Source organism: Anopheles stephensi, chromosome 2, assembly GCF_013141755.1.
Source record: "Anopheles stephensi strain Indian chromosome 2, UCI_ANSTEP_V1.0, whole genome shotgun sequence".
Taxonomy (NCBI): domain Eukaryota; kingdom Metazoa; phylum Arthropoda; class Insecta; order Diptera; family Culicidae; genus Anopheles; species Anopheles stephensi.
Window position 1 is genome coordinate 60,926,457 of NC_050202.1, and position 19,133 is coordinate 60,945,589.

General features: G+C 43.5%; 2 protein-coding genes across 6 annotated transcripts in view; one reads left to right on the forward strand and one right to left on the reverse strand.

Moving 5' to 3' along the window:
* The window catches only part of LOC118506534 (fibroblast growth factor receptor-like), a 119,593-nt gene that overhangs the window by 24,652 nt on the left and 75,808 nt on the right, over positions 1 to 19,133 (forward strand). Inside the window, exon 2 of one of the 3 annotated variants that reach the window (XM_036043804.1) lies at positions 810 to 868. The exons of the other annotated variants lie outside the window; for them this stretch is intronic. The gene's annotated coding sequence lies outside the window, so the exon portion shown is untranslated. The remainder of the gene's footprint in view (positions 1 to 809; positions 869 to 19,133) is intronic. 3 annotated transcript variants of the gene reach the window in all.
* LOC118506530 (acetylcholinesterase) overlaps positions 1 to 19,133 on the reverse strand; it is a 69,010-nt gene that overhangs the window by 22,443 nt on the left and 27,434 nt on the right. The window lies entirely within an intron of this gene.

The window sequence follows — 19,133 nt, forward strand, 5'->3', positions numbered from 1 at the left end:
ATGGATGATCAAAAGTGTCCTTTTGTTATTATCTGCATCAATTAAAACAAAATTTTTCATATCTTTGCGACTGTCAATTATTCTACCCCAGTGACGTCAAACTCCTTTCGACAAAAATATGAAAAAAATATTATTTAATGTAAAGAAATTAAAACTAAGAGTTCTCCTGGCAAAAAGTTGTATAAATGAAACAGGATGCAGGAAACTAATTGATCGTCTGAACATCACTTGGTCGCGTGTGTTTGAGAGGTCCAACATTCAATAATTCTGGTGCATAAGTCGGGTGGAATCTTGTTGCAATGTTGACATCAGAGCATCATCTGTTTTCGATTAAATAGCACAGACCTACGAATAAATATAATCCCATAGGAAAAAGTCAGATTTTCTTCTTCTTTTTTGGCTTAAAGACCTCTTGAGGTCATGCCTGCCATTGCTGGTTTACTAGACTTTTGATACCGCATAGTTGGATAGTCAGTTGGATGGAGGAACGGCCCAGATGAGATTTGAACCCCGGTCTTGCCATGTGAAAACCGGGGCCGCTGTCGCATCGAGTCTGGTGGTAGTCAGGCTTGTAGTTGTAGTTTAAAGACAAATTGCACTGAATGTTACTCGTATGCACATTTTATAACTAATTATTTTAATAAAAAATCAACAAGCATTCTTTACATGATACCGTTTTTCATGATAATTTGCAAGGACGCACTGTATAACTATTAGCTAAATGTTGCAAACAACTGTCAAATAATTTATCGAACCGTCTACGGGGGAAACCTACTGAAGTAATCGATTGTTTCAACATTCCTTTGCAGGTCTGATTGAAAGGACTCGAGCGCCGTATGTTTGACATGCCTGTTCTAGTACTGCCAAGGTAAAAACTCTATTCCGTTCTCTAAAAATCCGTTCAATCGTCAGGATTCAAATCAAACAATATGGTGACGACTAAGAGTCGTGAAAAATCATGATTTCTTCGTATTGAGAACCGACATATTTCTACTAATAATTGATTAGCAAAACCGGGAGTAGCGATCGTATGCTAAAATAGAACCACAATAAAGTCTTTCAAAATTCCACGGCAGAATTGAGAAAAAAAATCTGTGCTGCAATTTTACCATTTTGTTTAAATTTCTTAACTCGCCCACCACAATATCGACTCTACTTCCGCAAACGGCACTAAAAATAATTTTGGATTTGCACTTCTCAAACAACCTAGAGTGCATGGAAAATATTGATTCAATTTTGCAGTATCTGCACTTAGTGCACTTGCCTTATCGCCCGTATATCATCATCGGCGGTGCACATAGCCCTATCTCTCTCACTCTCCGTCTGCACCAACAGGAAGTACTATCGATTTAATTAATATTCTAACGAGTGTGTGTGTGTATGCGATCGTTTTTTTTCTTCGTTGCTCTCTTTGTCCTCTGCATTTCCTTTTGTGCATGCGAAAGCTTAAATCAAACATTTACATTTTATACCTCTTTGTGCATCCGTGGCTCCATAATACCACCGTGTATATCGTTGAGCCGGGGGCTTTTTTGTGCGGATGCTTTTGACATTTTATTTGCTCATTCTCTACCCTAGCGCGTTTTTTGTGTTTAATTTACTCGAGAATTCATTAATTATTTTAAGTCCACATCCGCATAGACAGTTTGACGGTGGTTGTTTGTGTTATGGTTGTTGTTAACGCCGTCCGATAAGTATCCGTTCGTGACCGATGCCAGAGTATAATCTGCATCGTGATGACGACCTCGCTTCACGGTTTTTGTTGCTTGCCAAATGTTAAGGGAAAAGCAATGGTTTTAATTAATTGTTTGTATTTAATTTATAGCATCATCCGCGTTCGATGCTTGTGGTATTGGCATTAGCGCATTTAAATTGAGTTGTAATGCAGTTTGTACAATGTTTATCGCGCAATCGCTGTTGTGGTGTTACATTTTTAAACACAAGTATGTCTACCAAAGAGGACTTAATATACCAAACAACCAAGCGTGATACGCAGCTCTAGAGTATTTCCCAAAAGTTGGTTAGGTCATTGGGTTAGAGAGTTTGCCTCACAACTGTTCCCCAATCTCATCCGGACTCGTACTATGTTTTGTGTTTCAATCTTCTGCCCGTTTGACACAATTTGCGTGCTCCAAAGAAATAAAACCCAAGAAATAGAAAAAAAAAATGGGCGAGAAGTTTATGGTACGGAAAAAGAGAAGGCGCCACCCGACCGTTGTTGGATACGATCAACTGCCAAAAGAAAAGAAAAAGCTCTCTTGTCCACCCGCTCCCAAACAATCATCCAGCCCATGACGACATGATGAAAAACAAAGTCAACTTTGCCGACCACCCCATTCTCGGAAGCGTTTGCTCGGTCGACCAAAAAAAAAAAAAAAAACAGACAAGAGAAAACAAATATCATTCTTCATTTATGGTACGTTTTATGCATAATGTAGCCCCCTTCTTCGTATACTCGGCCGGCTTGATTGTGGCCGGGCAACAAAACATGGCTCTCGGGACGACGAGAGCCGGACGCAATGGCACAAGAACCACACACACACACACATGGACAACAATGGAGGAGGCATGGTGAGTGATAACACAAACGGACAGCAACAAGAAGACAGAGGGATAAAGAAAGCTCGTGGCCGTAGAATTATGGTTGAAGGATTGTTTTCTCCGGCGTTCTCCCGCCACGAGCCGACGACGACGACTCGAGTTGAAAGTGGGACACAAGACAGAGGTTTTTCATTTCTGCACAAACTTGCCTACACACACACACACACACACACACACACACACACACACACACACACACACACTCACACTCGGGCCACCATCAAGTTTGTCTGCTTTGACATTTGTGGAGTCCAGTTTCCTGTGGTTGGCTGTGTGTGTGTGTGTGCGAAGAAGGGGTGTGTTTTTCCTGCCCTTTTTCGCAACAGCCAACCGGCAAGCCAACACCGTTAAAAGGAAGTTTGTTCGACATTAACGAATTGTTTCGCTGCCGAAGAAACAAGATTTCATGCGATAAAGCAAACGCGCGGTTTGACAAGCGGTTCAGCGTAAAATGTGTTTTTAATTTTGTTTTTACGAATGTGTTTTTTGAAATATTCTAAGAACACAATTGGTGACACAATGAGCAAACGAGGAAACATCACACTTTGTTTGTTGTAGGTTGAGAGTTCTTGGGACTTTTGGTTGTTGCACCTTAGCGTTGTGGTGTTTCTATTCGTTTGTTTTTGGCAAACACTATTGGAAAAAATATCTAAAATCTGGAGTATATTTGTTTACAGAATATACTACTTTAATGAAATATTCTGGATTCTTATTCGCATTTTTTCGACTCTGCAATCTCTTGAGCTGTTTAAAAAATAAGTATTCAGGATTATATTATGCGTGGGTTATTTTATATTGTAATTTATTGGAATATCCTGGTTTCTGTCAGGTGGCGGGCCGGTGGCCGAGGCGATAATGGCGCCGGTCTTCACACGGTAGGACCGAGAATCAAATCCCATCCAGACTGCCTCCCTGTACCTAAGGCTGACTACTTTACTTCGGGTAAAATTATGTCACAGAGAACCAGACATGACAGGTCGAGACCTCTCGAGGTTGTTGTGCCAAGGAAGAAGAAGAAGAAGGTTTCTTCTTCTTCTTCTTTATGCTCTACAAACTCAGGAGCTCTTGGACAGGCATCTTAGTCTTCGATGTATCCGCAGTCCGATAGTCTGTTTTGGATTCTAAGAAATAGAAATTTTGCTAAGGATTTTTGGCACATCAGCAGGTCCTCCAAAATTTTATCTGCGATTTTGAGACTCTTTCACTTTTTTCGCTATGATACTTAAAAATTCAGCAATACTTACACCAACTAAACTGACAAATTTACCAGACCAATTAAATTATTACGTTATCCTGCTTAAATTATAACTGACGCTATATAGCCGTAGTTCGAAAGTGTCAATCAGGAGGTCCTCGCATACGATTCGGGACTCCTTGTCCGAATTTATCAATTTACTGGTTATTGAATCCCCTTCGATATCACAAAGATATCTTTGGTAGTATTTTCACCACTATTTATTTCGTCTAAACTAAAAAAAAAACAGATGTATTAGATTATTACTAACGCACGGACGCACGAACTATTCTTCAGCACATAAACTATTGCGGCAAAATGTGAACTGTTCATTCGCTACAATGTCTTCATATTCTTGCTTCGGCTTTAGCTTGGTGAGAAATGTAGAACAAAATTTGCACAAATTTCCCCACGCACCTTTTGAAGCGCCTTTAGTATGCGAAGGTATTACCACACCAACCGAGCAAAGTTCTCCAGCGCAATATGCAAAATGGCTAAACACAGAACAAAAAATTCGCAAGGACACATTCGTGCACATATGTTACTTGCAAGGACATTTGTGCAATTTGCTTGCAAATACGCATATGAAAGTATAGGTTCACGGGACGATTCAGCACCACCGGTAGCAAGTTCCTTTTTCTTTTTGCTGTGAAACATTCTTTCCCGGCTTCTTATGTCACACGTACCAGTGTTACACTATCGTTCGAACCGGAACCGGATTGCTGCGTTGCTATTTCCCTTTTTTTTACCGTGAACCTCGTGTGTGAATCCGTTGCTGGTACATGGGTACATGGGTTCAAGATGTGTCCTTTCGCTGTTGGAGTGTGCGTGTGCGTTTGTGCGTGTGGAGAGGCACCAGTGGTGGCAATAATAAAATGACAAAATAATAAAAAGCGGCATACAAACGGTAGGCAATAAAAGTTTGTGCCATTTTCATGCGTATTGCAGAATTAAAACCCTACCTTCCTCTTGCTAACCCGCCTGTCGCTCTACTCAACCGCACACACCTTCCTCTGCCATCGTCCATCCGTTTTTTCCCGACAAAAATTTCGGCGTTTGATATTCATTCCTCATCATCCCTTTTTCCGGAGCATCCTCATTTTCGAGCTCTCTGTCTGTAACTGTTTTGTTTCTTTTTTGTGCGTCGGTTTTATATTTTCTTTTTTCTTCCACGATTTGGCGCCAGTTATTCCCGCCAAACAGCACACACACACACACACGGATACAAAAAAAAGGCTTACATCGCCCTCTGCTCGACGTAAAGCAGCGTTACCCACCATACGATCATGATTATGTTTCCGGCGTGTTCATCCGGCATGTTTTTGGAACGTGGGAAAATGGTGCTGGGGGGAAAAGCGAAGGCATGGGGGAGGGTTCGGTGGAAAGGATAGAGGCATGTGTTGTCTCGCCGGGTCGCTCGTTCTCTCAGCGTGCTGCTGTTGCGATGACGATTGTGAAATTGTTCGCGCTCCGCAGTAACACCACAGGCACGTTCGGTTTTTCCCAATTCCCGGAAAAGCGCGGAAACTCTGACGGGTACGTTTGATGGTTTTTGCAGTACAAAGACAAAAAAAAGGGGGGAAGAAAAATCACCTCATCGCCCTCCGTTCTGGCCAATCGTCTCTGCCTTGCCTAGTGGCGCAGGGGAGGTTCGTCTGATGTCGAACATGGTTCAAGCGTGCTGGCTCGGTACGTGAATCTGTCTCATCAAAGGGATCAAAGTAAAATTAGATTTCCGAACATTGGTTTGAACGGTGCGTGGTGGTTTGTGGTGCTGATTTTTTGTACGCACACCGGGCAAGTAGATACTGGAACTCTTGGCATATTGATTGATGAAGGTTGAAGGTGTGTCGTGTGTTTGGAAAAAATGTATTGGATTTTTTCTCTCCCCAACAAAAGTGTTGGCTAATGGTATGGCAAGAGAAGTAAAGTATGTTGATGAGTTGAGGGAAAAGAGTGATAATTAAAGATTTTTTAATTACCGCTCACCAAGAGCTCAAATTGAATTTTTTTCAGCCTGAGTCATGATATCTTTTAAAAATTGATGAAAATCTGAAAATGAATAACAAAAAAAGAGCATTCTGCTAAACATAGTTGTGCTTCAGTAACATATTAAAGAAAATCTGATTAGAAATCAATTTCCAATCCCACGGATTGCTTTAGTAGACACTTATCCGATCTCAATATTCACTACTGAGCTTCACTACTAGCGGATGATGGCAATTTCTGTGTTCGTTTTGCTGCTCTTAATTATCAAACATAGCTCTTCTCAATCAACTCGGCCAGTTTGCTCTCATAATAAGCAAGGACTCAGGCCAGATACCATGTCTCCTTACCCTAACCAAAATCCTAAAAAAAAGTTGTGCGAGGAAAATCAATCTAATCCGGATCTGATCATTAGTCGTTCAAATCCGACTTGTCGATGTTCACCGTCCGCCATTGATACTCGTCGGACGACGGTTTCGCACGGAACTAGGTCACGGATTATCGCGTGTGCCCGTGTGTTCACTCTCTGTCGCTCCTGTCCAGCTGTCATCTATAGCACGACGAACAGGCGAACATTGGTGAGAACATCGGCAAACATATCCGGTCGCCCGGTGTGTGTGTGTACGTCGCTGAACATCGTACCGGCACAATTGGCAAGCAGACGCAGCAGCGGGCACTAGGACAATCCGAACTTTCCTAATTTCTTTCCGGGAACTAGTCAGCCTCACCGCCCGTTCCACCCCTCATCCTCGCATCCATCCCTTCCCTAATATGGCGATTGTTGTTTGCGCTTCACCCGCAGTGCTGCATTCGTCGTCGCATGCACAATCGAACTGCAACGTCAACCGGGGATGGCCACTGGTGGTGATGGAGGTGGCAAAGGTGGTGGTAGTTCATTGGTGCTGGCAGCTCGTGTTCGAGGGGATGCGGTACTGTTTGTCATTTATGCAAATGAATGCCGATGATAGGAAGAATAAATACATCCTGCATTAGCAGCAGGTACTCGCAGCGCGGAACTTACCAAGCTTTCGCCCGTGCTCCGGGGTTTTGGGGTTTGCTGCATAACTAGGACACAGCTGGACAACTCTTCGCACACCGTGCTGCGTGTGCCCGTCCAACTCTTCCCAATACCCGTGCGACCCACGGATCGAACCTTTTTGGCCGCCCGATTATCCGAAGGCCACGCTCCGGTCTGGCTCCGTGCTAATAGTTGACCCCCGAAGCACTAGTCGAGTTCAAGTTGGAAATTGCACTCCCCGGGTTGGCTGGCTAGGTACAAAAACTCGTTCCAAGAACGCACCAGGTTAGATGACGTCAACTGCAGATGCAACCGCGAGCAACCGTTTTTAAATCGTTGCCAGCCACCGAACCATCTGCTATCGAACCCCGGGGGGAAAGTGTAGGATTGCATTTATCCTTCATCCATCCGTTTGCGATGCTGCTCGTTAGCAGTAGCAAAACTCGGAACTGCTCCGAACTCCCGCTGCGTGGAGTTTTCGATTCCGTTTGGCAACGAGCCAGCAGCTTTATTTCATTCGGTTGCGGTACGGGCTCGACGCAAAGCCTACACGTGCTGCTCTATCACACGCCAGCAACGTTCAGCCCCGTAATGAGTGCTTTTCGGTTAGGTGAACGATAAGGACACATGGTGCCGTGTACCGATGCGGTCCCGAATTTTTCCTGTGTGGAAGACATCACCTGTGGATTCTTCCGCTGCAATTGGATTTCGAAAAATGGCATTGTACAGCAATTTGTTCGAAACGCATAATGGTGGCTAGTCTAATGGTGTATCTTATCCATCGCTTAAAATAAATAAAACTACCTCTGTTGGGCGAACCTTTAAAGCCCATCCATACCTCTAAGGAGCCATTAATTGTAAGCAAATGAATCCTGGAAGTAAATTAGGATCTATCGTAAGTCTCGCGAGCAGCCAGGGAGAGAACCACAAATCACTATCTATGTCCCAGAGGATGCGTTAGTATAGCTCGCGCCTTTCTGCTCATAAGAGTCATGACTAGCTTAATTTGGCGACTTGCAAAATTGCAAGCAACTTTGTATGATTCGTATGGTGAGCCTCAAAATGGTTTGTGAGGGTGGATTTAATCAGCTAATTTTGGGGAATAATGAAGTGATCGAAATACTGCACCTCTCAGGAAAAGAGATTATGTTTTGATTTATGTGATGGTGCAGGCCCAGGATTAACTTTTCTGTGAGAGTAGATTTATAGTGGGACTAAAGGACTTCTGGCTTATTCTTCAGCCTATGAAACCAGCGATTGCTAGTTCTTACTATGGTTGGCTGTCTCTTACAGATGGGACTTGAGCCACAGTTCTCGGTTCATGAGACCCAGAGTCCATGAGGACTTCTAGTGTATATGAAGTTAAGCATTTGTATTGTCTAGTTTTAAACTACTAATATGCGATTAGCCGCAGATCTTTATAAACAAAAAAATCTAATGTTTTACTCAACATTGGACGATGATCCTGGATTTGATCTTCAGCTTATTGTTGGCATGGTTTGAAAGACACTGGGCGACGACACACCTTCTCATCAAATATGCAGTTACTCTTGGGGAGGGACTCTGTTGAAGTTATATTGCCATGTGTTCTTTCCATTCCACTACCGACACCGAGCGGAAACCGTGTCGCCTACAGCCAGAGAAGTGTTTTCATTTTCATTTGTCTTCTTGTTCCATACCTTCTCACTCGATCGCACGAGTCGGAAGTCGGGGCTTTTTTTTTGGGTTTATTTGGGAGGGTCTTGATTATCCTTCGAGGAGTCATAAATTTCCTGCACCAAACACTCTCACACTTATGGGGCAAAGCAGCTACAGCAAAAAAAAGGAGCACAGCCAAACATTTGCTTGGCAATGTGCCGCATCATCGAAACAACGGCCAAACGGGGGAATATGGGCGGTGGGACAAAACCCCCTTTAACTAGTAACACCAGACCATTGGCTCTCTCTCTCTCTCTCCCCCATGATGCTGGAGTAACGGTTACAGCATAGCACATGTGCATTTACTTTACTCTACGGGTGGATAAAAAATGAAGCTGCTTGAAATATTGATTTACTGCAGAGTTTTTCCTTCGCACGTGTTGTGCCCGTAGGATGTGCGATAGATCATTGTCAGCAAAAGTAAGCAACGACAGAAAAACGATTGTGACGTACACAGACGCACGCCGTTTTGGGGTTTGTGTCTTGCAGACGAAACTCACAGTTAAAAGAAAATGTGTATCTTTCTTTCCTTTCTTGGTTGGAAAATCTCTACAAACGCACGTCATCGTGCGTTAGTGACTCAATTCCGAACGCGAACTAATTTTTCATTGAGCCAAGGAAAACTCATCTCGCACCGTGCGTTCGTTGCTTCACTTAGCTTTTTGGCTGAATTAACAGCTGAAATGCACTCTCGGCGCACTCTCTCTCTCTCTCTCTCTCTCTCTCTCTCGCTCTTTTGTTCGCAATATGGCCGTTATAAGTCATCCGGTAAACGAGAAAACATTTCCCATTTGCGTACCCAGCGCGTCCTTCACGCTGTGACTCTTCAAGTTAAATAAATTCGTTTTACCAGTACCACACACACATACACAACGGTCAGTTTCCGTTGCCCACGGCGAAAGATTCATCAGTGGTAGAAAGGAACACTGAAACATTCGCACCTAGCGGAGGACAGCCGATCTCTGAGAGCTAGAGGAGAGTGATATAAGAACAGTTTTTCTTTGCCATCATCTAAAGAGGAAGGTCCTTTCGGCGCCCCCCCCCCCCCCCTCCCAGGCGTCAGCAGTACCCTGTGGCCCAACTGCCAACTCTGCGTGAGTTTGTTATTATGATTCTTTTTTCTTGGGGTTCTCACCCCAATCCGCAACGCCCGCACTCTTAATTGAGCTTTCGGTAATTAGGAAACGGTACGGAAAGTTCAATTTTTTTCTTGTCTCGAAGAAGCACCGGTATGAAGATCACGGTGGGTCAACTGTGTGTGAGTGCGTCCCGAAAATGGTGCGCCGGTGTGGTCGCAAGGAAGGCTCGTCCTCGTTTCCAATTATTTTTGTAGCCTTTTGGAGCAACTTTTTCACTCCGTACACACACATACACACACACACACACACACACCTAAATAACGTCCGTGAGCTGTGTTCTCCTGGGATGCCGGGCGGTCACTACGTGCGCCCGGCGAAGATGTTTGTGAACGGTCAAAGAATACCGAACGCGGGGTGACGACGGGACTTCGCTGTTCATTTCATTCCACCGAGATGGAAGAGGATATACTCGTCCGGAAAATACGAGTGAAAAAAGGGGGAAAAAACAAGCACCTTGATAATAAAACTCCATCTCCGAACCGGACCCGACGGTTGGGAGTTTCGTCTTTTGCTCCAGAACGGGCCCAGGTAGCGAAACGATGTGGAAAAACTCGATTTACTCGCCACACCGAGCTCAACCCGCGCCAAGCTTTTTCGTTGGTGAAGAAATCAGTACTTCCAATTATATTGCGGTCGTATGACGGGTTTTCCCTCTTGCTCTCACGTTCCTTTCATCTCAAAGTCGGTGGTTGACCTTCCGGTGTGTCTAGGGAAGATCGGCACCTAAAGCAAGGTTATCCTGAGTTTAGGATGTATAGAAGAAGATGTATGAAAAAAAATGGCAGAAATGCTATGGGCATGAACATTTAAAATTAACTGCTATAATTTTATGGTTTAATTGGATTTCTCTGTAACAGTTAACCTCACATATTGGGCTTTGAGGACAGCAAACCAACCACAGTATTGAGTAATTACCGCTAGTCGCATTTTAAAACATAAATTATGAGTTTGAATAAAAAACCATGGAAAACATGTTTATTTGAAATTTTTAGACCTCAAGATGTGTCAAAGCGTTTACTACGACTAGCTTGATGGAGGGAAACTAATAAAATAGGATTAATAGTAATAAATAGGGCACCAAAAACTGATGAAAAAATAGTTCACCTTTGTCTCCTGGTGACTTTATCATAGCAAATCTTAAATTCAGAACTAAGAATTTTTCTCTCAACGTTGAAGAATAGCAAGGACAAGATGTACATTTTTATATCAATCTCGCTGCTTATGTCTGATGGTCTTTGATAAAATTGTCCGAACGTTAATCACCCAGAATGAGGCACTTGGGAAGATTTATTTTACTGTGAGCGTGTTGTCCAACGAAAAGCCTTCCAACTGACCTCAGCAGTGACCAATCAATTTTTTTGACCAAACCCTACGTTCTGGTGTCCTGTAGCCAAGGCAAAGACTGTTGTAGCAAATGATCTTAAAAGTCGCAAAAAACCCATATGATGTTATAATGGGGGATATAATGTTAAAAAATTAGCTGTAGGAATCTTGCAAAAATGAATTCTCTGCTGTAGTTTATCTTATATTGCCATAAGAAGGTTTATCTGTTTATCAAGTGTTTCGTTACAGTGATCGAATCTTAGCATAATTTCATTTTGCCATATTTTACCATAAATTTACCAAACATTCTTCTCACAACAGAAAATTTGCTTAGCCACGACTTTGTTACCTTCACCACAAAGCCAACACTTTGCTGTTCCCCATTTGCCAGCAATGCGGGTGCCACCATCAATGTCTTTAAAGACGATGATGATGACACCGCGATGATGTTATGTTTCCCTACAGTGTTTCCAGCACGGTGTCAGCACCGAGGCTGCCGTTGTTTCGGCGTTTTTTTCTTCTTCTTTTGTTTCATTAATTGATACCGTGGGATCGCGCGGTTCGGGGCAACAACATTACGTGGCGCAGGTATGGACCTGCTCCGGGAACAGTTTTCTCCTTGCGAGGCGTATCTTTCATGTTGATTTTCCGCATCCATACCCCTCACCGTTCTCACCACTCTCCCGCAAGCAGCCAACCGTAAGCATAACACGAGCCTGTGGCATATCAAGTGTAAGCTTTAAAGCGTCTCCGTTCTCGTGTGCAAAGGAAGAGCGGTGCGAGGACGGAGGAGTGGAGGGCAAGAGCATTAATTTTTTACAACAAAATTTATATCATTTTTTACGACTTAGTTCCTCGTCGCTTCCATCGCGTCGTTCTCATCGCCTTCCCAAGCAGAATGAGTTGAAAAGCTCCGGCGCTACGATGGTGTACGCTGAAGTTTTGAAGCTTTGCGCCCCGCCAGTGGAAAGAAAGCGAGAGAGGTTGGTGGTGGGCTTGGAAGGAGGAGCATGATGGGCGATAAAAAATGCCTCTCCTCGGTATTGAAAGTTTTTCTTTTGCTGTTTTAATTCGGTTACGCTTCTCCCGGTTACCATTTCTGCTAGTGATAATGATCTGCCATGGAAACTGGGCGCGCCATCGAAGGGGGAGGGGCGCAAACCAAGCGTAAGTGGTGAGGGGATGGGGAGGGGTTGGTTTTATGTTTATGCTGCATAACGACACTGAGGAGCGGTGAGACGCTCGCGAAGAAAAAAACAAATAACACAAGAACCAATACCAGCAGGGAAACCGTGCAGTCGTTAGTTAGCGAGGCGAAGCTGTACTATCGTGTAAAAGGTTGTTGTGAAAAACCGAATCACCACCATCATCCTCACCATCCGCGGTGTCGGTGAGCTCCGGCAAAACGTGTAAGTGAGAGGGAGAAAGTTTTAACCTAGATTTTTGAACCGCTTGTGAGGTTTTTCATCCATTTGCCAGGGGCAGGTTTTTCACTTCCCGCAATTTGATGTGCGTTTTCGAGTGACAGTTTGCTATTGTTTGGTTTTTTTGTTAGTTGTTTCTATTCGTCATTTATTACTTTATGTATTTTTGCTCTTTCATTCTGGTTAATTGTATGTAGCAGTTCAGCTATAAGAGTTTGAATTTTTTTTCAATATAAGTGCTTTAGTTCGGTGCAAGGATTAATGCTTTATTTTATTATGAATATTTTGAAATTAACCGTATGGTACCATAAAACGTTATAATTAAGTTATATGTAAAGAAGCCTCAGTTCTGCTAGTTCCTGGCTACTTCTACTAGCCTTTGGTATGAACTACCATTTGGCTTCTGCTTCTCCGAGCACGTACTTCACTACTTACGCCACCATTAACAGTAAGTGCCACAGTTTTGGCCAAAGTTTTATGTGATTTTGTGCACGCGGTAATGAATTTCTTGAACTAACCGCAAATCTATTAATTAGGTTTTGTGCCACACTGTTTATCTCGCTCCTGCGACAACTTTTCGGCAATCAAATATACTTTTTTCCCCGTTTCTTGCGAAGGACAGTACCCATGGCCGCACAATAGTTCAATTACTGAGTTTTCTTTTAATTCGTTGCTCGTTTTCGTTTTTCCCTTCATTCGCACGGTAGCTGTTCGGGCCGCATTTGGGCCAGTAAATCGAATTTATTACCACCACGACCCACGTTTTTGGGGACATTCGACCCGGAAGGCAATCGTTTTCATTATATTTGCCACCGTGTGTAAGTCAAATAGTAGCCTCGTTCGTGGGACGTGGTTTTGGCTTTGGCCCGGCCCGGCCCGGGGAGGATTAAATGACCGAAAAAGCTCGCCAATATTGTAAGTGATTACGTGCGCTAGCCCCCCCCCACACCTCGCGCCCGACTGGTGGTGAGTGGGTAAAACTAATTGACGTGAAGCGATAAAGTACGTTTGTGCGCGGGTATAGTCGGAACGGTACTGTAGCGCCAAGAAGTGGCAGTGCTTTCTCTGTTTTTCCAATCCGTTTTCTGCACCTGCAACTTGAACTTCAGCCGAACCCACCGAAGGTAGGGCCGGTGTGTGGAAAGAACGTGGGATGGTTATGTTAGTTTTAATTACAGCTGGATCAGCCACCGGTGGCAAGCACACCACCTTCGGGTATCGTGTACCTGTACCGAAGGATTGCAGGTTTTGATGAGCGTGACCCGACCGTTGCGAGACGAGAGTGGTGCATGTGTGTGGCGCTTGCCTACCGGGAGCTCACTTTATGGCGGTACGGAAATGGTTGACCCGAACGAGAACTATTAAGGTTAATGTTCCGGGCATCGATCCAGTCACACTACGGACGAGCCCCCAAACGAAGTATTTGCTCCTTCGTTCTTCTGCTCCAGAGAGCTTGGCTGGTACTGATTTGAGTAATTTTGTTTCGTTTATTTATTTATCACACAAACTGAACAACTTCATTAGAGGTTGGGTTGGTTTCGGGGAAAACAGAGAAAAAAAGGCCGGGAAAATGAGTAGAAAAATGGATCATTAATTAGAAGAAGGGGGCAATGTTTGATGTTACATAGGGTGGTGAAAGAGTAGCAGCGGAACAATAATTAGTGCGAAAAGTGCTTGCCCGCTTTTCTTTATTTATTTGTACGCAGGGGGGATTTTTCTTCGCTGGAACGATTCAGCCTCGTTAAATCGTTAAATACTTTTTGCTCTCATCGTTGTTGGACGTCGAACAAATAAAACAATTTGTATATCATGCCAATATAGTAAACCTATTAAGGTACTATTACGGTACCGAGATAGTTTCTGTGTGAAAAACCCTTTCAACAGCATTCCTAAATGGGCGCAAAGTACACACATTGTCGCACTGTCCCTCGTTAGCATGTATTTTAAATGCAATTCTCACCGAGTTGGGCGCAACGAAGTGTGCGCTAATTGTTTCTCATTTGTATGCGATATCTCACACGTAATAGTGTCACGAAATAAAGGGGAAAAACAGGCGCACACACACACACTCGGCCATAGTGCCATCATTTTCCCCACGTGTTAATTACGCAATGCAGCTTAACGGTGGCAAAAACTGGAAATATCACTTTTAGCCGTCATGCTGTCTTCGAGCGATATGTTTAGCCGGTGCTTTGCATCTTTAGCACACGTAACCCGTAGGCGCCGGTGTGTTTGAGCGCATAGCGTGCTGTTGTACAATTTACTACTGGCCGTTTTCTCCCTAGACTCTCTCGATACGGTAGTTGGATACCGGTATCAGAAGGAAACCATTCCAAGGATAGTGAACAACTACATATTAACACCTTTCATATCGTTTTGCGCGTGCTGTTCGAATGGGGGTTGTGAAAACAGCACCGTGACGTGCTGTTGTTTATTCCGGTAGACCGACTGCAGAACTGCCTAAATGGCACGCTTGCGGCAACGAAGCCTTTAGCTAGCTAATGACGCGATCGTTCGTACGGCATGGCCTTCGTTTGTTTTGTTGCCGATTATTTAGATTTTTTTTTTTACAGGTAGCTAGGATTTAAAAATACGATTCAAATTGACAGGTTGCTGCTCGTGAACAACCATGCGTCTCCATCGTCTACTTCTGCTCGTGAACAACCATGCGCCTCCATCAGCTGCTTCTACAAGTGAGCGACCATGCGCCTCCATCAGCACTGATTCTACTGGTGTATTGCGGATTTTCAAGCTTTTCAACTAGTATTGGATTGCTTTTTAAAGTCTCGTTTTTTCAATTTGTTTTTATGTTGTGCTTTGGGTTTAACTTTTGACATTTTTACGAACTGCAACCACCTCCCCACATATGTTACCCGCATCGAGTGCGATTCGCGCAAAAGCGTAAACCCCCGGCGAAACAATTGACAGCTGGCAGCGTATGCATTGCATATATGGCCACATGTATGGATACAATCGTTCACATACGTCAGTTGGTTGGTCGATTAAAATGTATTGTGACATGTAATTGCAATTATAAATGTTTTCATTATGGAAATTTCTGGCACCAACCAGGAAAAAGCCGCAAAACGGGAACAGTGTTGCACCTTTACCGGGATGAAACAAATTGTCATGTAAATGCTAGTAATTTAAACGCAATCAGCAGTATCGCTCGAATGCTCTCTGCCGTAGCGGAGAATGGAAAAAAAGCAGAACGGAAAAAAGGCTTTTTTGCTTGCTGTCGAATATCTTAAAACGTTTGCACGTTTTTGTTTCACGGTTTGTTTTGACTGCTTTTAAATCGATGCCGCGGATCGAACACCACCGCGGATAACACAATGTCTGCAAATGGACGCGAACACTATCGATCGTAAAATAGAGGTCCTGTTTTATTTTAATCTTTTTTTAACCCTCCTGGATGGATTGAGTTTTAAAATTGTGAACGAAAGAGAGCGAGCATGTATGTGGTAAAACGTGAGGCCAGGAACTGGGAAGCAGTTGGAATGCAAAATGGTGCTGCGAACATGTGTCGCATTTAATTAAGCTGTACCGGCATGGAAAATTAAAATAAATAACTTTTTCTGTTCCGTGTGTAAACACGCGTGCGAAATTATGCTTCCAGTGCAGCTGTGCTCCAGTCGCTGTGTGCAGTATAAAGTTGCTGTACAGCTTAATTGAGTTGGAGAGCATGCAATACTCCAGTGCAGGAGGAAAGACAAAAAAAACCGAAACAAACGATGCATCACTTCGAGGATGAAAGGCTTGCTGTTTATTTTATAATAAAATGGAATAATCATGTTATTACATACGTTAATGAAGATATATTTATTTTGAACAAATGTTTAATGTAATATAATATTTTTAAATACATCGAGACCAACGAAAGGTTATTTTATAATGTTAAAAGCTTCTAGCGCTGCAAAAAGATTGCATCAAACGCTTAAATAGCTTCAGCTTCTGTGGAAACTCAACCGTCTGATAAAAAAATGCTTCAAACTGGGTTATTGATTGCACCAAGCCGCCCACCTCAAGTATATATTCTGCAGCAATTTTCCGGACCGGAGTTGCAGTAAAATCCTTCTATCTTCTTCAGCACGAAACGCCACAACAGGTTAAGCCAAGACGAAAAACGCTTCGCGAACGTTGGTAGAACGTTATAAAATTGCTATGCAAAAACTGCTGCGATCGTAAAATGTTTTCACCTCGTGCTTGCGCTTGTACGGCATAAATCTATCGAAAGAACTACACGATCGAGCCTCATTCGAACTGCATTTGCCTGTTCTTTAGTGTGTTTGAATGCGATTCTTTTTCTTCCCTCTCGCGCTCCTCCCCGCTGTTTCGCCAAAAGACATCGTTGGCCTTTCTTATGACCCAAGTCAAACACAATTGTCATGTCCGTAGTGTTACTGGCACCATGTTCGGTGGTTGGTGCAGTCGAAGCCGTTGCAACCTTGCATCAACTTCACGAACTGCAGTCGTGTCGAGGGAGTTGTACGGGTACGGTCTCTGACCTGACCTCGAAATGCATCGTGCCGAATGTTGCATATAAATCACCAGTTTAGCGAAGTATTTTGGGGTGTGGTATGCGGCAGGAGCTGACTTCTTTGGTGAGCGCATATATAAAAAGGAAAATAAAACCCACGACCCCGAAAAACACGAACCAGCGATTTTCTTCTCGATTGCAACACGCGGTGCTTTCGTGTGTACTTTCGAGAAAGCTTTTTTATTTTTTAGTAGTAGCCTGCTTTAGCGAGTTTGTTGTGCTGTTTCGTGTTTGTTGTGTGTTGCTTGCGAGGTTCGCTTTCCAGTCAATATGACCGGGTGCAAGGTTAGCAAGCACACACGGCAGAGTTCAACTTGCCGGTAGCAATAAAGACAACGAACAATCGAATGCTTACTAAGGTCGGCGGAGAAAAGGAGGTGTGGGCATGGGGGTAAAAAACAATCGGATAAAAGTGGAGTGGATTTAGCATAAAAATTGCGAGGGTAAGATTTTTATTCTATGCTAAAAAGGGGAAAAAAAAACAATTTTGTGTGCTCGTTTTTCATCATCGGTCTCAAGATTGACCGTTTGGCCTTGGTGCATTTTTGATTATTTTTTGTCTGTTTAAAGTTTTATGCAGTTTTGAGACTGTTAGAAAATTTTATATTATTTGTGAGCAAATGGAAGAATGTGTCACATTCATCACGTTGAAGAAGCAATAACACTTCGAACTATCAGAACATTTTCTCTTGCGGAACACAGAAAAAGCAACCGATTAAAAACGAATTCCAACAACACAACCCTCAATCAGTCCAACATGTACGTAACATTTTCCCGTACTTAAAATTTCAAATCGGCTTCATCCATGCTACCGACGTACAAGTACAAATCGTGCCTAATTGTTATCATGCTATCGTAAACGACGAGAGGCGGAACCTCGTACCGTCTAGGGTCGAATTGTCACACTGTTGGCAAACTTGGCTAGTCCGCATGTTCATGTACGGGGCAAACCCACACAGCAAAGCCCATCAACCCAACCGGTGAAACAAGTCTCAAGGGCCTAACGGCAATCATTACCTCATTTGCCATTGCTGCTCGAGCTGAACAGCACTAATGACACAAACACTTGCACCATTTCATGTGTCATTCATCTTCAGTGCTTTTCTTCTCGGTGCACTCTTCACACTGACACCCCCTTACGATTGTCCTTCGAGAGTCAGAGAGAGAGAGAAACAGAGACCTTTCGAGGCGCTTCAAATCGACTCCCCTCTTTGCTTCTTTCCCCTACCGTCTACACTAACTCGAGTGCTTTTTTGTGTGTGTATGTTCCCATCTCGACCTAGATCATACCAATGATGTACGGTGTGTGTGTGTGTACGTGTTTGGGAAAAAGTGCTTCAAGTTGCAACCAGTTGGACACATCACTTAAAACCAAGGTTCTTAGCATTTTGTCCAAAGTGCTCGTGACTGTTTTGACATGACACAATTCATTGTTGGCATCACGCGCCCATTGACATTATGACAAATTTTGATTGATTTTCACATGCTGCACATCTTTGGAAGGTTGTTGAATGTCTTTTTTTTTTCTTTTACATATATTTGAAAGCCACTTACACAGCAAGGGTCTTGAACAAATTAGCACAAAAAAAAACGCAATTTACTCATCCAAAAACAACAAAGAAAGCTTCTGTTACCGATTGCTGCTGGGTATGGTTGCCTTTGCAACACACCGTGCCGTGCACAAGTTTTCGCCCCTCTGTTCACTTTCTTCTTTCACCACTCATCGATCCAAACTGGTCGAGAGGCACTCATTGAGCAACATTGTGCAGGGCGCATAATTTTACAAGTGCACTCTCACGACTTGGGATTGCTGCTGCAAGCGCAATGGGGGAAACCTCCACACTGCCTGTTGCACTCGAGCAGCACTGGGTTCAAGTATTGTCCCCGCAAACAAAGCTTATCCTGCAAACCAGGATGCCGTTTGGTGCCGTTCTTTGAGCGAAAATTTCAGCTTGCTACACTTATTTCAACTCCCGGAAAGCATCACCGTTTTGTCGTACCTTGTGCGCTGCAGCTCGTTTTGGAGTGCATGACCCGTAAAGCATCAGGCCCGCGTCCCGTGGTAGCTTACCTGCAAGGAAACAACAACCGGAAGGGAAAAGAGCACAAATAAGTTCAAGGAAATAATTTAATTAGCCAGCAGGCAGTCCTCATTCGGGGAGGGGCGATC